At 38.7% G+C, this 18,206-nt stretch overlaps 1 protein-coding gene across 3 annotated transcripts in view; it reads right to left on the bottom strand.

Moving 5' to 3' along the window:
* Window positions 1-4,428, bottom strand: part of AGL (amylo-alpha-1, 6-glucosidase, 4-alpha-glucanotransferase) — a 99,253-nt gene extending 94,825 nt beyond the window's left edge. The window contains exon 1 of one of the 3 annotated variants that reach the window (XM_043460552.1): window positions 4,305-4,428. The gene's annotated coding sequence lies outside the window, so the exon portion shown is untranslated. Of the gene's footprint in view, window positions 1-4,282 lie in introns of all 3 variants that reach the window. The other 2 variants (XM_043460551.1, XM_043460554.1) reach the window with 2 other exon arrangements.
* Between the last annotated feature and the right edge of the window lie 13,778 nt (window positions 4,429-18,206).

Raw genomic sequence — 18,206 nt, forward strand, 5'->3', positions numbered from 1 at the left:
ATTAAGTTGGGTGTCATCAGTGTGACACTTTGCTATTTTCAAAGTGTGATCCAGGGACCAATTTCTTTGGCATCACTTGGGAGCTTATTAGAAAAGCAGAATCTCAGGCCTAATGCTAGGCCTATTAATTAGAGTTCATTTTATCAAGATCTCTAGGTGATTTGTAAACACGTTTAAGTTTAGGAAGTACTAGTTGTGCTTTTGTGGCTCAAGGTCATGCCTTTCCTAAACTTCTGCTTTTAGGGACCCTCTATTTTCTGCTCTTCTAGAATCTGTAGGCTATCAGCTAACCATTTCATTTGGATGTTCTAAAAATTCCCAAACCTGTGACTTTGTGTGCCCTAAGCTGTCTTTTCTTTATTTTGTCAGAGAAGGGAAACTTTTCTTTCATTGCACTCCCCATATTTTTCATCTCTTTTTACTTGATGATTTTTGTTTTTGGAGAAAAACAAAGAGCATCACTTCTAGCTTCCAGGGGACATGTTCTCTCTCTGATCAACTTGAAAACTTTCTCATGGCATCTCTCAATAACATCAAGGTACTGAGGTTCTGTTTACTGCTGAGTTCAATCAGAAAGATGAGTTGCCACAAATTTCAATATTGCATAGTTTTATGTGACTTTAGACTAAAATAAAATAAAACCACCAAAAAGACTACTTGATAACTTACTCTGCTGTGTTCAACTTTTTGTTTTAACTTTTCATATTATAGACATCTTGGGCCTCAGAAATGTCATCTTTCTCAACAAGAGCTATACTTTCTGTGTCTTAGTAATAAACATTCTGTTCTTTTGTTCTAGAACTCTAAACCAATTAAGGGAAAATCTTTATTGGACATTTTCTGCTCTTGTTCTCTTAATCTTTGTTTTCTTTTTATCCATCTTTGTTTTAAAAGGAAAAAACCTTCATGCTACATGTTGCCATTATGAAATTTAGATATTTATGTGTATATTATTTTTGTATATGTATCAGAAATCACATTTAGAAATATTCTCTGTAAATTACCCTTAAACATTTTTAGTGGGCAAGTGCCGGGAACATTATGGTTTGTTTCATGAGACCTCTCTTCACTTTGAAACCGTATCCTCTGTTTCTTCCTTTTCTCTAAAAACCACACAGGATGATGAAGAAGTAAAGAGAAGTCCACTGAAATACAAGCTATTGTAAATGTCATTTGTTGAATAATGTGTAGAATTTCATGGCATAAGGGGCAGGATTCTCTGAAAGTAACCCCAAGAACTCATTCTTGGTTACTGAACCCCTGGACTCCCTGGAACCAGGAATAACTCTTTACCCAGTGGAAAAGTCACCCTTGAACTCAGCTTCCTGTAAGACTGATGAAACTGTTTTAGCCTCTTGCAGGAACTCCGGCTTTCTGTGGTCTCTAAGGTCCTCAGGTGCTAGGCAGCTGCTTTCGCAGTTATTTCCTCTAAATAGATGACATGCAATCTGGTCTGCCTGACATTTAAGTTGTGTGCTTATCTCTCCCCATTATGGTTGCTGTCATGCTTGCCCTGCAAGAAATGAGAGCAGCAGGGTAGTGGGGACTCTGCCCTGCAGTGCTGGACCGAGTGTCCGTGAGATGGCCAAGGGCCCTATGTACGTCTACACGGGAAAATGGGAAACTCAAAGGACTTCTGATTTTCTTATTGTTGACCCCTTAAGTTTCCTCAATAAAGCTTATTCTTAAGTATGATCATGTAAAATTCGCCCAGAATTCTGGTGAACCTCAGGGGACCTATCTTACATAGCTCATTTACTGGTGATAATCAAAGCTTTGTTCTGCATACTCTGCTTTGGGAGAGTTCCCTGGTGACTTAGATGGAAAAGAATCTGCCTGCAATGTGGGAAACCTGGGTTCGATCCCTGGGTTGGGAAGATCCCCTGGAGAAGGGAAAGGCTGCCCACTCTAGTATTCTGGCCTGGAGAATTCCATGGACTATACAGTCCATGGGGTCGCAAAGAGTCAGACACGACTGAGCGACTTTCACTTTCACTTTCTTCAATTGGAGCTTTTGAAAACAGGATCAAGTGTCTCCCAATGAAGAGAAAGAAAAAGAGGAAAGGAGGGAGAGAGAAGAAAATTTTCAGTTAATTTCTTCACTCCCTTCTAGCTTCTGCCCTATTTCCTCTGTTCAAATTTTTGAAAAATTGTTTCTGTGCGCTGCTTCTATTTCTTTCCCCCTGGCCATTTCTAAGTCTTTTCCAATCCAAACTTCTGCCTACATTGCTCTTATCTTCAGGATTTCTTAACCTTGGCACCATTAGCATGTTAGGCCAATATTTTATGTTTGCAATACAGTCCTACACATTTTAGGATGTTCAGCTGCATCTCTGAGTAACAGCCCCTTTGCGGCTGTAACAACCAAAATTGTCCTCGGACGTTACCAAATGACCCCTGTGAAGCAAAATTGAGAATCATTTCCCATGGTTCTCTATTCCCATGGTTTCTGTTGAGTTACCAATGACTTTCATGATATTAAACCTCATTTTTTATCTGACTGATAGCTCAGTAGCATCTGACATTGTTAGCCTCTCCTGTCATATATTTCTCTTGCCTCTATTGACAAAAGTCTCTTGATTTTCCTTTTACCTCTCAGATTGTTCTTTTTTTTCTTTCTTATTTCCTTTCTTTCTCTCTTTCACTCTTTCTTTCTTTCCTTCTCTCTCCCTCTAGTTTCTCCTCCAAAACGCTTCTTTTTCTCTTTAAATTTTTTTAGGTTCATCCCCTGTCAGTTGACAATTAAATGTTGGCCTTGTCTTCTTCCTCTGTGGTTTTTCTGGGGACTCTCATCCCCATCCAGAGCTTTAATTTTCACCTTTTGACTTCTGCTTCAAGTTATGATGAACAGGCTTCAGTGTGGTTAACAGATTAATCCTCCCACCACCAGAAGTAACAAAAATCTGGACATAATAGTTTATCCATAGCTTGTGAGTCTTTATCTGTACATGATACCCTTCTCTCTTAGGGGAAAATAATCTGCTTCTGGCTGTACCTTTTGAAGTAGAAAATTAGTTCTTAGAATAATACAAAGCAGATTTCTTCAGGGAACCTTCCTTGATTTTCCTGACCAGCTTCAACTCCCCATTATGGAGGCCTTTAATAGCCTCCATATATCTCTTTATTAGTGCATAATATAGCAGCAATTTTACATTTACTTGTGGTATTAGTGAGGCCATTGAGTAGAGTTGAGTGTTTAAAAGCAAGGATTTAAAAATAAAGAAATAAATAAAAGCAAGGGTTTTCAAGCCAAGACTGCCTGGCTTGGAATCTTGGGTCTTAAATTCTTGGTGCCTCAATTTCCTTAACATGGGAATAGTAATACAACCTATTTTAAGAGTTGTTTTGAGCCTTAAATGATTCAGTGTATATATAATGCTTAGAACATGGCTTGGAGCATAGTAAGCACTGTCACTTATAGTTTTTGGAATTTAGTTTTCATCTCTCTCTCCTACATTTTGCTCATGATTTTTTCCTCAGTGTCAGCACAGTTCATGAGACATTGCAGGCATGCAGTAACTGTCAGAGTCGTGTATAAATAAAAGTGTTTGGAAAAAAGAAATGCTATATACATGTAAAGCACATTTGTATAAGTGAAAAAGTAGAGAGTCTGCACTGTGTTTTTAAAAATGATTCTACTATTAGATTATTTAAATAGTCATTCACTGTTTCTATTTGTACAACCTATGCAAGAAGGGAAATAGGTAATTTATTTTAATTCTAAAAGAATTAAAATAATATTTTTATGCTGACTGAGTTCATTATAACAGAATCAGTGAAGTCAGAGACTTTCAGGTTAAAATATTACTCAAATATTTCGTAAGTGAAGAATATAGTCAAATTCAAATTTCTGTATTAAATACATAAGAAGTAGACATAATTTTTCATAACAAGCCATGAAAATAAACATTTTAGTTTCAGAGCTTAAGGATTACACAACAAAGAATCATTTTAGGTTTTAAAATATCACACATATCTTGTAAACAACCTGTTAAGGACTTGAGTTTTTGATGACAAGGTACCAAATAAATATAAATCTGACAAGCAAACATGGCTGTCAAGCATGCATATGAGATTATTTCTTTGGTTTGAAGGTTGCTGGATTCTTTGACTCATTATGAATTATTGGATATTAATAGTTGAGAAATACCTGTGCTTCATGAGTAGCAATAATTCAATGCAAACAAATCTAAACTTAAGAAGGGATATTCCTAAAGTAGTATATTGTCATTTGTATTAGCTCAGGCTGTCATAACAAATTACTACAGACTGGGTGGCTTACACAATAGAAATGTATTTCTCACAGTTCTGGAGGCCGGGAAGTCTAAGATCAAGGTCCGGATTGATTTTATTCCTGGTGAGGGCTCTTTCCTTTGTTTGCAGACAGCTATCTTCTGACTGTGTCATCACATGGTGGAGGCAGAGGGCTCTGGGGTCCCTCCCTCTTATAAGAGCAGCAGCCCTATCAGATTAGAGCTCTACCCTTATGACCTCATTTAACCTTTATCACTCCTCACAGGGTCTGTCTCTAGATACACTCACACTGGATGTTCAGCCTTCAATGTATGAACTTTTGGGAGAACGCCAACATCCAATTCATAACACCATTGAAAAGGAGGAGAAAATATTTTTATTGGGGTGAGTGTACCAAAAACTTTCAGAAGAGGCTTTTAAGGTTGGTTTTAAAAGGATATGGACTTGCAGAGTGGGGAGGAAAATTATACCATGATCTGAATAGTATATGTGGAAAGCAGAAGGGATGTGGGATCTATGTCGGGCTAATGAGGATTTCAGAATATAGACAAATTCTGATTGGTTTCATAGTATGTGAGGAGAAAATGAGTGAATTTCAGGTCATTGAGAAATTTGAGTGATGAGTTATGAAGTTTGTACTGCATTGTGTGAGCAGCAGGAACCCACAGTTTTAAAAAAGGACTGTTAAGATCAAAGCTGTTCTCAAAGAAGATTAATCTGATAGAAATGTCAAGGGCCTGAAATTGGCAGTTTAGTACTGGCCTGGTTAGGATGCTATATTAATAGTCAGGAAAAGACAAGGAGAGCCTGAGCTATAGTAGTGGTAGCAGGCATTTACTCATGAGTCAAACACTGACCTTTCTCAGAGGTCAATGCTCTAGTGGAAAACACACAAATAAACTAGTGATTACAACATAATAGGATAAAAGCTGGAATAAGATCCAACTGACTAGAAGTATACAACAGTAACATTAAACTTGTATGTGCCTATAAAATATACTCAATATTTACAAAGCAAAAGTGGATAGAACTATAGGGAGAAACTGATAAATCTACAATCACAATGGAATATTTCAACATGTATCACAAAATTGATGATAGGTTAAGCAAATAAAATATTAGAAAAGATACAGAAGATTTGAATAATGGAAGTAATTATATCGATGTTGGCTCAAATCAGGGAATAATATAGCCTCAGAGAATAATATATTCAGCAATTAGAGAAGTTATCTAAATGCTGTTTCTCCTTTTCCCTTTCCCAAATTCTCTTTTATAGTCACTATTTCCCAACTTTTCAAAAGAAATACCTCTTATTCATCCCAAATCTTCCAGGATGCATCACCCGGGATAAACAATCTTCAGAGGAACAGTCAGAGTATTGGTATTGGAGAAAGCTCTTAGAAACCTTTCATAGGCCATTGTCTTTTCCTGTCTTGTATGAATGTCTAGTAAGGGTGAGGCACGGCGATAGTAAAGGGGTAGTTTCACCCTTGGGGGATGTTTCAAATTCAATAGCATGGGACAGTTGCAGTGATGAACTGTGGTTGTTTGACTACCTTACTCTTTCATTCTCTCATTACCAGATAATGAGTTGCTCCTGAGGGAGTCATAGCAGAGCAACACACTTACTGGGGTAGGTGAGAAAGGGGGGCAGGGAGGACCTGGGGGAGCTGGCCTGGTGCTGAGCCCCCAGGCCATAGCCGTAGCCTGGCCAGTCAAAGGACTGGAGACTCTTAAGCCTTGCCCTGTCAAGAAGCACCTCCTGAGAAAGAAACTGGGAGAAAATGATAGATGTGGCTTAACCAATAACTGCCGATAATGATGAAACAAAAAGGAGCTTTTTTAAACTGTCAGTAATAAAATATATCAACTATATTGAGGAAAACACTTGATTATCTATTTTCCCATGGAAAATGATATCCGAATGAACTGTCATTTGAAGAGACAGTTTGAAGTCATTTGAAGAGACATTTGAAGAGTCATTTGAAGAATTAGAATAATGTTATTCTAATTATCAGGTGCAAAATATATTACTTAATATATTGTAACTTTTACTAACAAAACTCATTCTCATCTACTTACATTTAAAAATAAGATTTTTTTAGTGTTATAAATATAAATGAAAAACCAGAATAGCTAAATCCTGACTCATTCTAGTCATGAAGGTAATATTAACCCAAGGATAAATTAACTTTTAAACATATTAAAAAATATTAGTCAACTTAAAAAATTTGTGAATGATACATTCTTTTTCAAATTTCTTTTACATGTACACAGGCAAAAATGTTTGGAGACAACTGAGCTAGACAAATAACTATGGAAGACTGTGTAAATCAATCATGCAACTCTTTTAAGGGAGCTGCCATCTATTTTTAACTGTTCTGTTGGCAGCTTTCAGCAGACAGCTGCATCAGATGGATGGAGGCTGCCTGAGGGTGTGAAGAACACGCGTTGGCCCACTTATCTCCAGTTGTGAAACCTTTAAAAACCCTAATATTTAAAAAGAAGTAATTGAGGCTAAACATTTTTAAAGTCTGGGGTGGAAATAGCTCCCATTAGTGCCATAGAACAGAACACGGGGATCTATAGGCCTATAATGGCAGCAGTTCTGGCCCATTTCCCTCAAGGTGCTCCTTTTATTTGTCCAGAAATCCTTGTGTTCTTCTTATCAGTATGTAGGAACAGGTGAGAGTGAGGCTGGAATTGATCCAGACCACCTTTTTTGCTCTCTTGTTGATGAATCTAATGGAGGTACTTGTTTTTAGTTCAGAATTTTTTCCTGCATAACAGGCTTTGCTTTAGGGCTGCCTAGGACCTGGAGCACCAGCAGTAGATGATTTATGAGGGTAGGAACTCTCACTTCCCTCATGCTATTCTTATAGAAAAGGAGTCTATTCAAACTGATCATAACTCCAGAATCTTTGTTCTTTTCATTTCTTCCTCCAATCATTTTCCCTGGGGCTGAGTCTATCAGATCTATACAGGAGAGCATTAAGAGAGCTAATTGAAAAGATTGCTAAGCTTGCAAGAAGCCAGAGATGGGCATTTTATTTCTCAGTTGGATGCTTGCTGAGCCACAGAACACGTAGGTCTCCCCTGGAGCTGTCATGGAAGTATGGTGATGAAATTACTAGGAGAATTTGGCTTGTACCCTCTGGGACTTGGGGATAAATATGAATATAGAGACTGGTGCCTATTTCTAGTCTAGAGATTTCTGAGGGAGTCTCTCTGGATTAGCCCATGTTTGTGGGGCTTGAGGAGACTGTGGTAGAGTATACATGAATAAAGGAGGAGACAATCCCTTATCATATTCATTTGAAGAGGACCTGGAAGTTCTTGAGACTTCTAAGAAGAATGTTATCAGACAAAAAGGAAAACACGAGTTGCCATGTAGGAAGATAAACTTGTTCTAGTGTATCTCAGGGGGGCTAATACCTAGAATTTCCTGGTGTCTACTGCCACCATGTGGGTACTTGCATTTATTGAATTTAAATATGAATATTTCCCTCTTAAGGCTGATCCTAAGCCAAAATACAAAGAACTCTAAGTGTGTTTTAGTGCTCTGCAGCCTCAGATTGGCTCCTAAGTCCCCTCGAGCTCCTCTGTGCTCTCAGACTCACAAGGAGGTTCCATCACTAAGTATTCTTCTCTTCTGTAGCACTCTGTTAAAATGGTAGTAAAACCATGTTGCTGAGACCTCAATGACTTTGAGCTCTGAAATCAGTTTGAGGCAGAGAAACTCTAAAATGGTCCCCACTTATCTGTTTCCTTTTATTCATGCCCCATGTCACCATTTTACCTTTATCGTGGGTGGGACCTGTGTCTAGCTTCTAACTGACAGCTATGGCAGAGGGATTGGGTGTCACTTTCATAATTACATTATATAACGCTGTAACTTCTGTATTGCTAGCAGAGTACCCTGACTGCCTCTGGGTTTGAGTGCATGAAGCAAGCATCCGTGTCTGGGAGACCCAGTGAAAATGAACTTAGGGCAACTACTGGCTGTCAGCAGTCAAGAAACGGAGGCCCCCAGTCCAGCAAGACAGAGATCGCTGACTCCTGCTAGCAACCAACCATGCGAAGTTGGGAGCAGATTCCTCTCCAGTTGAGCTTTCAGATGAGATGCTGGAAACCTTGGTTGAAGCTTCATGAGAGACCCTGAAGCAGAGGACCTAGTGAGCTATACGCAGGTTCTGCGAGATGATACATGTGTGGTGTTGTTAGCCACTAAATGTGTGCTAATTTGTTATACGACAATAGGTAATGGATATGCAGTTTTGCGGTTTTGCTTATATCACTCCCCTCTTCACAGGACTGCAGTGTTAGTCCTTGGAGATTGTTCTTGGAAATAAGTATAACTGACAATCCCCACTCTGTGCTCAGAATTGTCCTTCTCCTTCCACCAAAGGTCTGTTACCTGATCACCTTTGTTGTGTTTGATTTCTCTGGGAAAAGTTGTCTCTCAGGTGATACCTTAGCTCCTCACACAAAGGGAGCTTTGTGGGGCCTGCCTATGTTGTTCTCCAGATAAGCCTGAATAATCTTAAATCCAGCAGTGGTGCAGCTTGGCCTAAAGCTGAGAGCTCACAATATGTCAGATAATTTGTCAGTTTCCAGATGTATTATCCCAGGGGTCCCCAACCCCCCAGGGCCACAGATCAGGGCTTCAGAGCAGTGAGCAGTGGGTGAGCAAGAGAAGTTTCATCTGTATCTACAGCCACTCTAGTTGCAGGAAAACAAGCTTGGGACTCCCACTGATTCTCCATTATGATGAGTTGTATAATTATTTCATTATATATCACGATGTAATAGTAAAAGAAATAAAGTGCAAAATGAATGTAATGCACTTGGGATCATCCTGAAACTATCCCACCCCACCAACTCCAGTCAGTGGAAAAATTGCCTTCCATAAAACCAGTCCAAAAGGTTGGGGACAGCTGCATTAACACTACTGTAGCTATAGTTATTAGATTGATTTTTTTAATTGATTTTTTCCCATTTATTTTTATTAGTTGGAGGCTAATTATTTTACAATCTTGTAGTGGTTTTTGCCATACATTGACATGAATCAGCCATGGACTTACATGTGTTCCCCATCCTGAACCTCTCTCCCTCCTTGCTCCCCGTCCCATCCCTCTGGGTCTTCCCAGTGCACCAGCCCCGAGCACTTGTCTCATGCATCCAGCCTGGGCTGGTGATCTGTTTCACACTTGATAATATACATGTTTCGATCTGTTCTCTCAGATCATCCCACCCTCACCTTCTCCCATAGAGTTCAAAAGTCTGTTCTGTACATCTGTGTCTCTTTTTCTGTCTTGCATATAGGGTTATCGTTACCATCTTTCTAAATTCCATATATATGTGTTAGTATACTGTATTGGTCTTTATCTTTCTGGCTTACTTCACTCTGTATAATGGGCTCCAGTTTAATCCATCTCATTAGAACTGATTCAAATGAATTCTTTTTAATGGCTGAGTAATATTCCATGGTGTATATGTACCACAGCTTCCTTATCCATTCGTCTGCTGATGGGCATCTAGGTTGCTTCCATGTCCTGGCTATTATAAACAGTGCTGCGATGAACATTGGGGTGCACGTGTCTCTTTCAGATCTGGTTTCCTCAGTGTGTATGCCCAGAAGTGGGATTGCTGGGTCATATGGCAGTTCTATTTCCAGTTTTTTAAGGAATCTCCACACTGTTCTCCATAGTGGCTGTACTAGTTTGCATTCCCACCAACAGTGTAAGAGGGTTCCCTTTTCTCCACACCCTCTCCAGCATTTATTGCTTGTAGACTTTTGGATAGCAGCCATCCTGACTGGCGTGTAATGGTACCTCATTGTGGTTTTGATTTGCATTTCTCTGATAATGAGTGATGTTGAGCATCTTTTCATGTGTTTGTTAGCCATCTGTATGTCTTCTTTTTTTTTTAATTAATTAATTTATTTTTTCAGTGGGTTTTGTCATACATTGACATGAATCAGCAATAGATTTACACGTATTCCCCATCCCGATCCCCCCTCCCACCTCCCTCTCCACCCGATTCCTCTGGGTCTTCCCAGTGCACCAGGCCCGAGCACTTGTCTCATGCATCCCACCTGGGCTGGTGATCTGTTTCACCATAGATAGTATACATGCTGTTCTTTTGAACATCCCACCCTCACCTTCTCCCACAGAGTTCAAAAGTCTGTTCTGTATTTCTGTGTCTCTTTTTCTGTTTTGCATATAGGGTTGTCGTTACCATCTTTTAAATTCCATATATATGTGTTAGTATGCTGTAATGTTCTTTTCTTTCTGGCTTACTTCACTCTGTATAAGGGCTCCAGTTTCATCCATCTCATTAGAACTGATTCAAATGAATTCTTTTTAATGGCTGAGTAATATTCCATGGTGTATATGTACCACAGCTTCCTTATCCATTCATCTGCTGATGGGCATCCAGGTTGCTTCCATGTCCTGGCTATTATAAACAGTGCTGCGATGAACATTGGGGTGCACGTGTCTCTTTCAGATCTGGTTTCCTCAGTGTGTATGCCCAGAAGTGGGATTGCTGGGTCATATGGCAATTTCCAGTTTTTTAAGGACTCTCCACACTGTTCTTCATAGTGGCTGTATTAGTTTGCATTCCCACCAACAGTGTAAGAGGGTTCCCTTTTCTCCACACCCTCTCCAGCATTTATTGCTTATAGACTTTTAGATAGCAGCCATTCTGACTGGTGTGTAATGGTACCTCACTGAGGTTTTGATTTGCATTTCTCTGATAATGAGTGATGTTGAGCATCTTTTCATGTGTTTGTTAGCCATCTGTATGTCTTCTTTGGAGAAATGTCTGTTTAGTTCTTTGGCCCATTTTTTGATTGGGTCATTTATTTTTCTGGGATTGAGCTGCAGGAGTTGCTTGTATATTTTTGAGATTAATCCTTTGTTTCTTCATTTGCTATTATTTCTGCTTCTTGATTTGCTATTATTTAGATTGATATTAAACTTTATTCCTCATTTAAAAAATGCTTCATGCCCTGTGAAATGAAACATGCCTTGACTATGAGCAGAAATATAATTAAAAAAAAAATAATACATATACTCCAGTGGTCATTTCAGTACTATTTACAATAGCCAGGACTTGGAAACAGCCTAAATGTCCATCAACAGAGGAATGAATAAAGAAGATGTGGTACATAATATGATGGAATATTACTTAATCATAAAAAAGAATGAAATAATGCCACTTGTAGCAACATAGATGGACCTGGAGATGATCATACTAAGAGAGGTAAGTCAGACAGAGAAAGACCAGTATCATATGACATCACTTATATGTGGAACCTGAAAAGATGAGACAAATGAAATTATTTACAAACCAGAAACAGACTCACAGACTTTGAAAACAAACTAATGGTTACCAAAGCAAAATGGTTGGGGAGAGGGAAAATTCAGAGTTTGAGATTAACATATACACATAACTAAATACAAAATAAATAATCAAGAAGGACCTACTATACACTAGTAGGGAACTATACAGTTACTATACAGCACAGGGAACTCTCCTCAATATTCTGTAATAACCTATAAGAGAAAAGAATCTGAAAAAGAATGAAAATATGTGTATGTATAACTGAATAACTGTTGTACACCTGAAACTAACAAAATTGTAAATCAATTATACACCAACATAAACTAAAAATTAAATTAAAAAAGGAAGACTATTGGATTTCTTGGATTTGACCAGACAGGAGGATAGAACTATTTGGTTGTGAATGTGTACTGCTCTCCAAGAAGAAGGAAAAAGGATTTAGAGATCCTCAGGGCCTCTACCTCAGTCTCAACAAGGTAGATAGCCTCTGGCCTCCAAACGAAGCCTGAGGATTAGGAGTGCCCTCTGGAGCCATGAGACAGGGACCACCCTGCAGAGTCTTGGAGGTGTGACTCACCCTCTCAAATCTCCCCCTTCCCTCTCTTCCCCCCACGCCCTCCACCAGCAGAGCTACAAAAGGAAGTGGGTAAGGCAGAGTGCTGAACCAAAAAGGATTATTCCTGAACTTTAATATCTGAGGGAAATTCACCTTGCTAGATTTTGAATTTGCTTGGGATTTACCATCTTTTCCTTTTTTCCTGTTTCCCCCTTTTGGAATGCTAGTATCTATCCTATGCCTGGCCTGGCATATTTTGGAAGCTTGCCTGGTTTCACAGGTTCACAGTTGGAGAGGAGTTATGCCTCAAGATACTTGGAGACTCGTACCTACTTGATTTAGATGTCATTTAGATGGCACTTTAGACTTTAGAGTTCTTGCTGGAATGAGTTAAAGACTTTGGGGCTGTTAGGATGGGATGAATGTATATTGCCTATGAGAAGGATATGAATTTTGAAGAGTCAGGGGTGGAATCTTTGTGTCCCATCAAATTCATATGTTGAAGCCCTAACCCTCAGTGTGATGGTATTTGGAAATAGAGACTTTGGGAGGTAATCAAGGTTAGATTAAGTCATGAGGGTGGGGCCCTCAGAATGAGATTAGTGGCTTTACAAGAAGAGGAAGTGAGAGACTTGCTCTTTCACAGCAAGGGAAAGCCAGGTGAGGACATAGAAAGAAAGTGGCAGTCTGCAAGCCAGGAAAAAGGCTGTAACCAGGAGCCGAATCAGTTGGTACCTTGATTTTAGACTTCTCAGTCTCCAGAACTGTGAGAAATACATGTCCATGTATTGTTTAAGCCACCTAGTCTATGGTATTAATATTTTTATGCAGAGCTGACTAATATAAAGAGCACAGGGAACACTTACATTATGTTGCAACAGGGAGCACAAAAAAATTATAATAGTTTAGGCAGGGGAAATGAAACCAAGGAAAATTTTGTCAAGATGGGAGAAATACATGTTTGTATGCCAGTGGGAATGAGCTTGAGAGTGAACCAAACCCCTCCCTGAGTGGATGTACTAATTCTAGGCACAGTGGAAAAGAAGACTGGTGATCTCTGCTGTCTTGACATTTACATTTTAATTGAAACATGATGTGTGTGTGTGTGTGTGTGTGTGTGTAAGGGAGACAATGAACAAACAAACAAACAAACAAAAAAACATCAAATGAGTTCATATCTGAGTAATGTGAATAATACTCACAAATCAGGCTATGTGATTCCAATAAATGGAATGAGTAAGAAACTGGATGATACTAAGGATACTGTGTGGAGTTCATTTACTTCTTTATACTATAAGAAACAAAGAAGATTCTAAGAAACCCCAAGGCAAAACAACAAAACATTAAACACTACAGAAAAGGCAATGCTCCAAATATGAAGCAACACAAAATTGTCTGATTTATAACAATGGGTAGAGCAGTAAGAAAAGAGAATCTGCATTGTACATTGTCATGCTGAGTGGCACTTGGATAAAGACTTTGGAGATATAAATTAGGAAATCTATGAACAATGTTAAAATAATAATTGCAATATTGTGATGGACAGGGAAGCCTGGCATGCTGCAGTCCATGGGGTCGCAAATAGTCGGACACAACTGAGCGACTGAACTGAACTGAGATGTCTTTATAGTTTTCAATTTTGAGATCAATTTACAGGCAAAGCAGGCAAGACTTAATTATGGTTACAGAATAGAATGTAAATGTTATTCACCTTGACCAAGTTATTAACAGAAGACAAGAGGGGGTGGGGAAAAGAATGAAGATAGCATGCTAGAGGTCCTATTATCCCCATCTACTATAGGAGAAATTCAAAGGATGATGTCTGTATTTGAAACTATTAGATAGAATTTTAGATATTATATTAAGTCACACAAGTAGCCAGTGAAAGTGAAAAGTGAAAGCAAAAGTGATAGTTGCTTAGTCCTGTCTGATTCTTTGCAACTTCGTGTAGCCCGCCAGGCTCTTCTGTCCATGGAATTCTCTAGGCAAGTATACTGGAGTGGGTTGCCATGGGATCTTCCCCATAGAACTAAAAATGGTAATATGAACATACAGGGGGAAGAAGTGAGCAGAGTGGCAGGAAGTTAATTAAAAACATCTTAAGATATATCAAGAAATAGTAGGAAGAGTAAATCATTAAGAAAAATGATATTAACCACCAGAAGAACCAAAGCAGATATATATGAAAGATTTTGCCTCTAGGTTTGGGAACTGATGTTACTAGTCAGAACACAGAATGATTGCTTTTCATTATTGCTGTTGCTGCTGTTCAGTTGCTAAGTCGTGTCCAACTCTATGTGACACCGTGGACTTTAGCCCTCCATGGGATTTTCCAGACAAGCATACTAGAGTGGGTTGCCATTTCCTTCTCCAGGGGATCTTCCTGACCCAGGAATCCAACCTGCATCGCCTGTTTGGTAGATGGATTCTTTACCACTGAGCCACCTGGGAAGCCCCTTGCTTTTCATTAGAAGGCTTCTATACTAATTGGATTTTAAAAACCATGTTTTATTTTGATAAAATTTTTAAGAACTAAATATGTATAAACAACTTGCTGCAATTAGAAGAATGTCTCCTTCTCTCTGAGTAAGCTATTTACAAAGAGCTTTTCTTGGGGTGGAGTGGTGTAGGCAGAAAACTTCTGAGTTAAAATGATACCCACCATGTTTCCATCATTTCTGTAATGCTGAATTAGTATCCTTATATAATTACTGAATAATGTCACAAAATGAAAATTTCTTCATTGTTTAAATCCTCACATGTTGTTGGTTAGAATAAAAAAACTGGTACAATCACTTTGGAAAACAGTTTGGTAGTTTCTTGTTAAGTTAAACATACAGATGTGAATATTTATAGTGACTTTATTTCTAATTGCTGCAAACTGGAACCAGCTCAAAGGTCCTTCAGCTGGTGAATGGATAAACAAACTAGTATATATATGCACTGGAAAATTATTCAGCAATAACAAGGAATGAACTTCTGATCCATGTAACATAGATGAATCCCAAATAACTATGCTAAGTGAAAGATGCCAGATGCAAAAGGCCATAGAGGCTATGATTTCGTTTATGTATGATTATATGATATTCTGGAAAAAGCAAATCTACAAGGAGAGAAAGCAGATTAATGGTACTATGTGTTGACCCAGAATTCACATGTTAAAGTCCTAGCTCTAGGATCTCAGAATGTGACCTTATTGGAATAGTGTCTGTACCAGGGAAATCAAGTTAAAAAGAAGCCTTTAGGTAGACCTTCATTCAGTATCACTGCTGTTATAAAAAAGGAAAATGTGGACACAGAGACATACAGAGGGAAGATGATGTAAAGAGACATAGGAAGAAATCAGTCATTTATAAACAAAGGAGAGAGGCCTGCAACTTCCTTCTCAGCCCTGGGAAAAAACCAAACTGGCTGACTACTTGATTTTGGACTTTGAGATGCAGATTTTCTATTCTTTAAGAAATTCAGTTTGTGGTACTTTCTAACAGGAGTCCTCGCTAACTAATACAAATGGTTTTTAGGGTGGGAGTGAGACAAGTGTTGCCTAAAGGGTCACAAAGGGACTCTCTGAGGTGATGAGAACCTCTGTGTCTTGATCGTGGTGGCTGCAGGATTGCATATGTTTCATGCATATGTCAGGAATCACAGAACTCTACACTAAAAAGGGACAATTTCACTCTTTGTAGAATTATACTTCTATAAATACAACTTGAAAAAGTTAATAAAAATGACATTAAAAAAGGTTACTTTTTAAAAAAGTGGAGAAGTGACCCAGAATGTATGTATATACAAAGATATTTATTTTAATGTTGGCCATAATAATAAAATGGCAGAATGAAACACAATGTCCAAAATAGGATATTATTTGAACAAATGGTTAAAATCAGATACAAAAAATAAAATTATTTCCCTGACAGATCTTACATTCTAGAAAATAAGACAGCCAATACACAAACAGATAAATAAATATATAAACATAATGTCAGGTAGTGATAAGTTCTGTGAAGAAGATAAAGCAGAGTAAGGAAGGAGAGTTATATGGAGCTGTGTTTTAGATACAGTAGTATGATGTTGACTGTGCTAGGTTATAATCCCCAGTTATTCCATCAAATGCTAAGCTAGACATTGCTATGAAGGTATTTTGTAGATGTGGTTCAAGTTCATAATCAATTGACTTTCAGTGAGAGAGATTATCCTGCATATCTGGGTGAGCATGATGCAATGATGAGTATGCTAAAAGACCTTACTAGCAGAGACTTCCTTGAGGAAGCAGATATTCCAGCTATGGTGAGAGAGAAAACTTGGGAGAAATTTATTATATCTAAGACCGTGTTATCCTAGGGTTTTATTAATCAAGGAAGGCACTACAATTTTTTCTTTGTCATGGTAAGTGTTTTTAATTGGAGGATAATTTAATTGGAACATTTATGTGTATATGTGCCAGTTCTTCCCAACTTCTAAATGTTAGTGAACTCAAAGCTCATTTGGTCAGATCTTTTCTTTTTTCCATCCATGCTCACTTTGTAGTATCGATGACTCAAATATTTATTTTCATACATGTCTATCAACAGATAGCTTCACTTGGCTATTTTAATGGCATCTAAAACTTAAAACGTCCAACACTCAGCTCTTGCTTTCCACCCTTCAAATCTGCTCTTTCCTTTTCCCACTAATCTTCCCATCCGAATAGATGCTACCACTACCAATTCTTCCTCTTGCCCTCAAATTTCCTGTCTTGGGTTCATCAGTTTTTTTTTTCTGTTGATCAGAATTGACTCAAGAGATACAGTTCTGGTTGTTGCTTCCATTGCTCTCAGAGAAGCAAAGTTATTAGTGATTCAAGTTAGGAGTTTATTCAGTGTTCTGAATTTAGAGTCTTAACTGTCAACATCTTAAAAGAAAATATCTCATTTTTAGGCTACAGAAGAACAAACTTGGCCTACTGGGGGCAGCAGAAAACAGTGTGTTAAATATTTAGGCCCAGAGAAGACACTGGAAGCGTTTAGTTACTAAGCAACTCTCCCAAGCACTCAGATCGCTGTGATCAGTAGTCAGCTCTGTCGTTGGATGATGGGAGGTAAGAGACTGGAGGGGAGTATCGGTGCCCATGTGCCTATCAGAGCTGGAAACCAATGGACAGACCTGGCAGAAGTTTGCTCCACAGTAAAGTAAAGTGAAGTCGCTCAGTCGTGTCCGACTCTTTGCAACCCCACGGACTCTAGCCTACCAGGCTCCTCTGTACATGGGATTTTCCAGGCAAAAGTACTGGAGTGGGTTGCCACTTCCTTCTCCAGGGGATCTTCCCGACCCAGGGATCGAACCCGGGTCTCCAGCATTGCAGACAGATGCTTTACTGTCTGAACCAGCAGGGGAGCCCACAGGGATTATCAAATTTCCTGGAGAATCCATAACCTACTGAGATTATTATCTTTGTTGACTCCCTCCAGTTGTTCAATGGCACCCTGATAGTTAGCTATCAGTGAATTAGCTTATGCAACAAATGGACAAAAAGATTCACTGTTTTTAGACCGCCTAGTGTTGTTGTTTTTCTTTTTCTTTTTTCCATATTCCCTTTCTTTTACACATTCTGTTTTTGTGTTTGGCCCTTGATAGTCTAAAGTCTGTGGAAAGAAGGCCTACATATAAGTATTGTAGGGGTGCAAAATTTGCTACCCCAAAATACTCTTTGGCATGAGGATTAATTTAGGCTGATCATTTTTAAGTAATAGAAGACTCAGGAAGTCTCTCTTCTACAACCTGTTGGCTGTCTAAATAATTTAAAAGGCCTGTTCCCAGAATAAAGCAGAGATATGGGTGGTGTTGAGGGGGAACTCAGCGAGGCCCAGGGGTCAGAGTCCACTCTGTGTTCCATAGTTTCTACACGGCCAGCAAACATTTATTTACCAAATGTTTACTTTTCTATTTCTATGTCAGTTACCTTCTTCCTCTCTAAAGTCTCCAACCTATTACTCCCAACATCCTCATTTGTCTTTAGCTGAAGATGGTATTCAAGGTGAGGTTTTAGGTCATTTTGGCAAATAACTCA

This window comes from Cervus canadensis, chromosome 2 (genome assembly GCF_019320065.1).
Source record: "Cervus canadensis isolate Bull #8, Minnesota chromosome 2, ASM1932006v1, whole genome shotgun sequence".
Classification (NCBI taxonomy): Eukaryota; Metazoa; Chordata; class Mammalia; order Artiodactyla; family Cervidae; genus Cervus; species Cervus canadensis.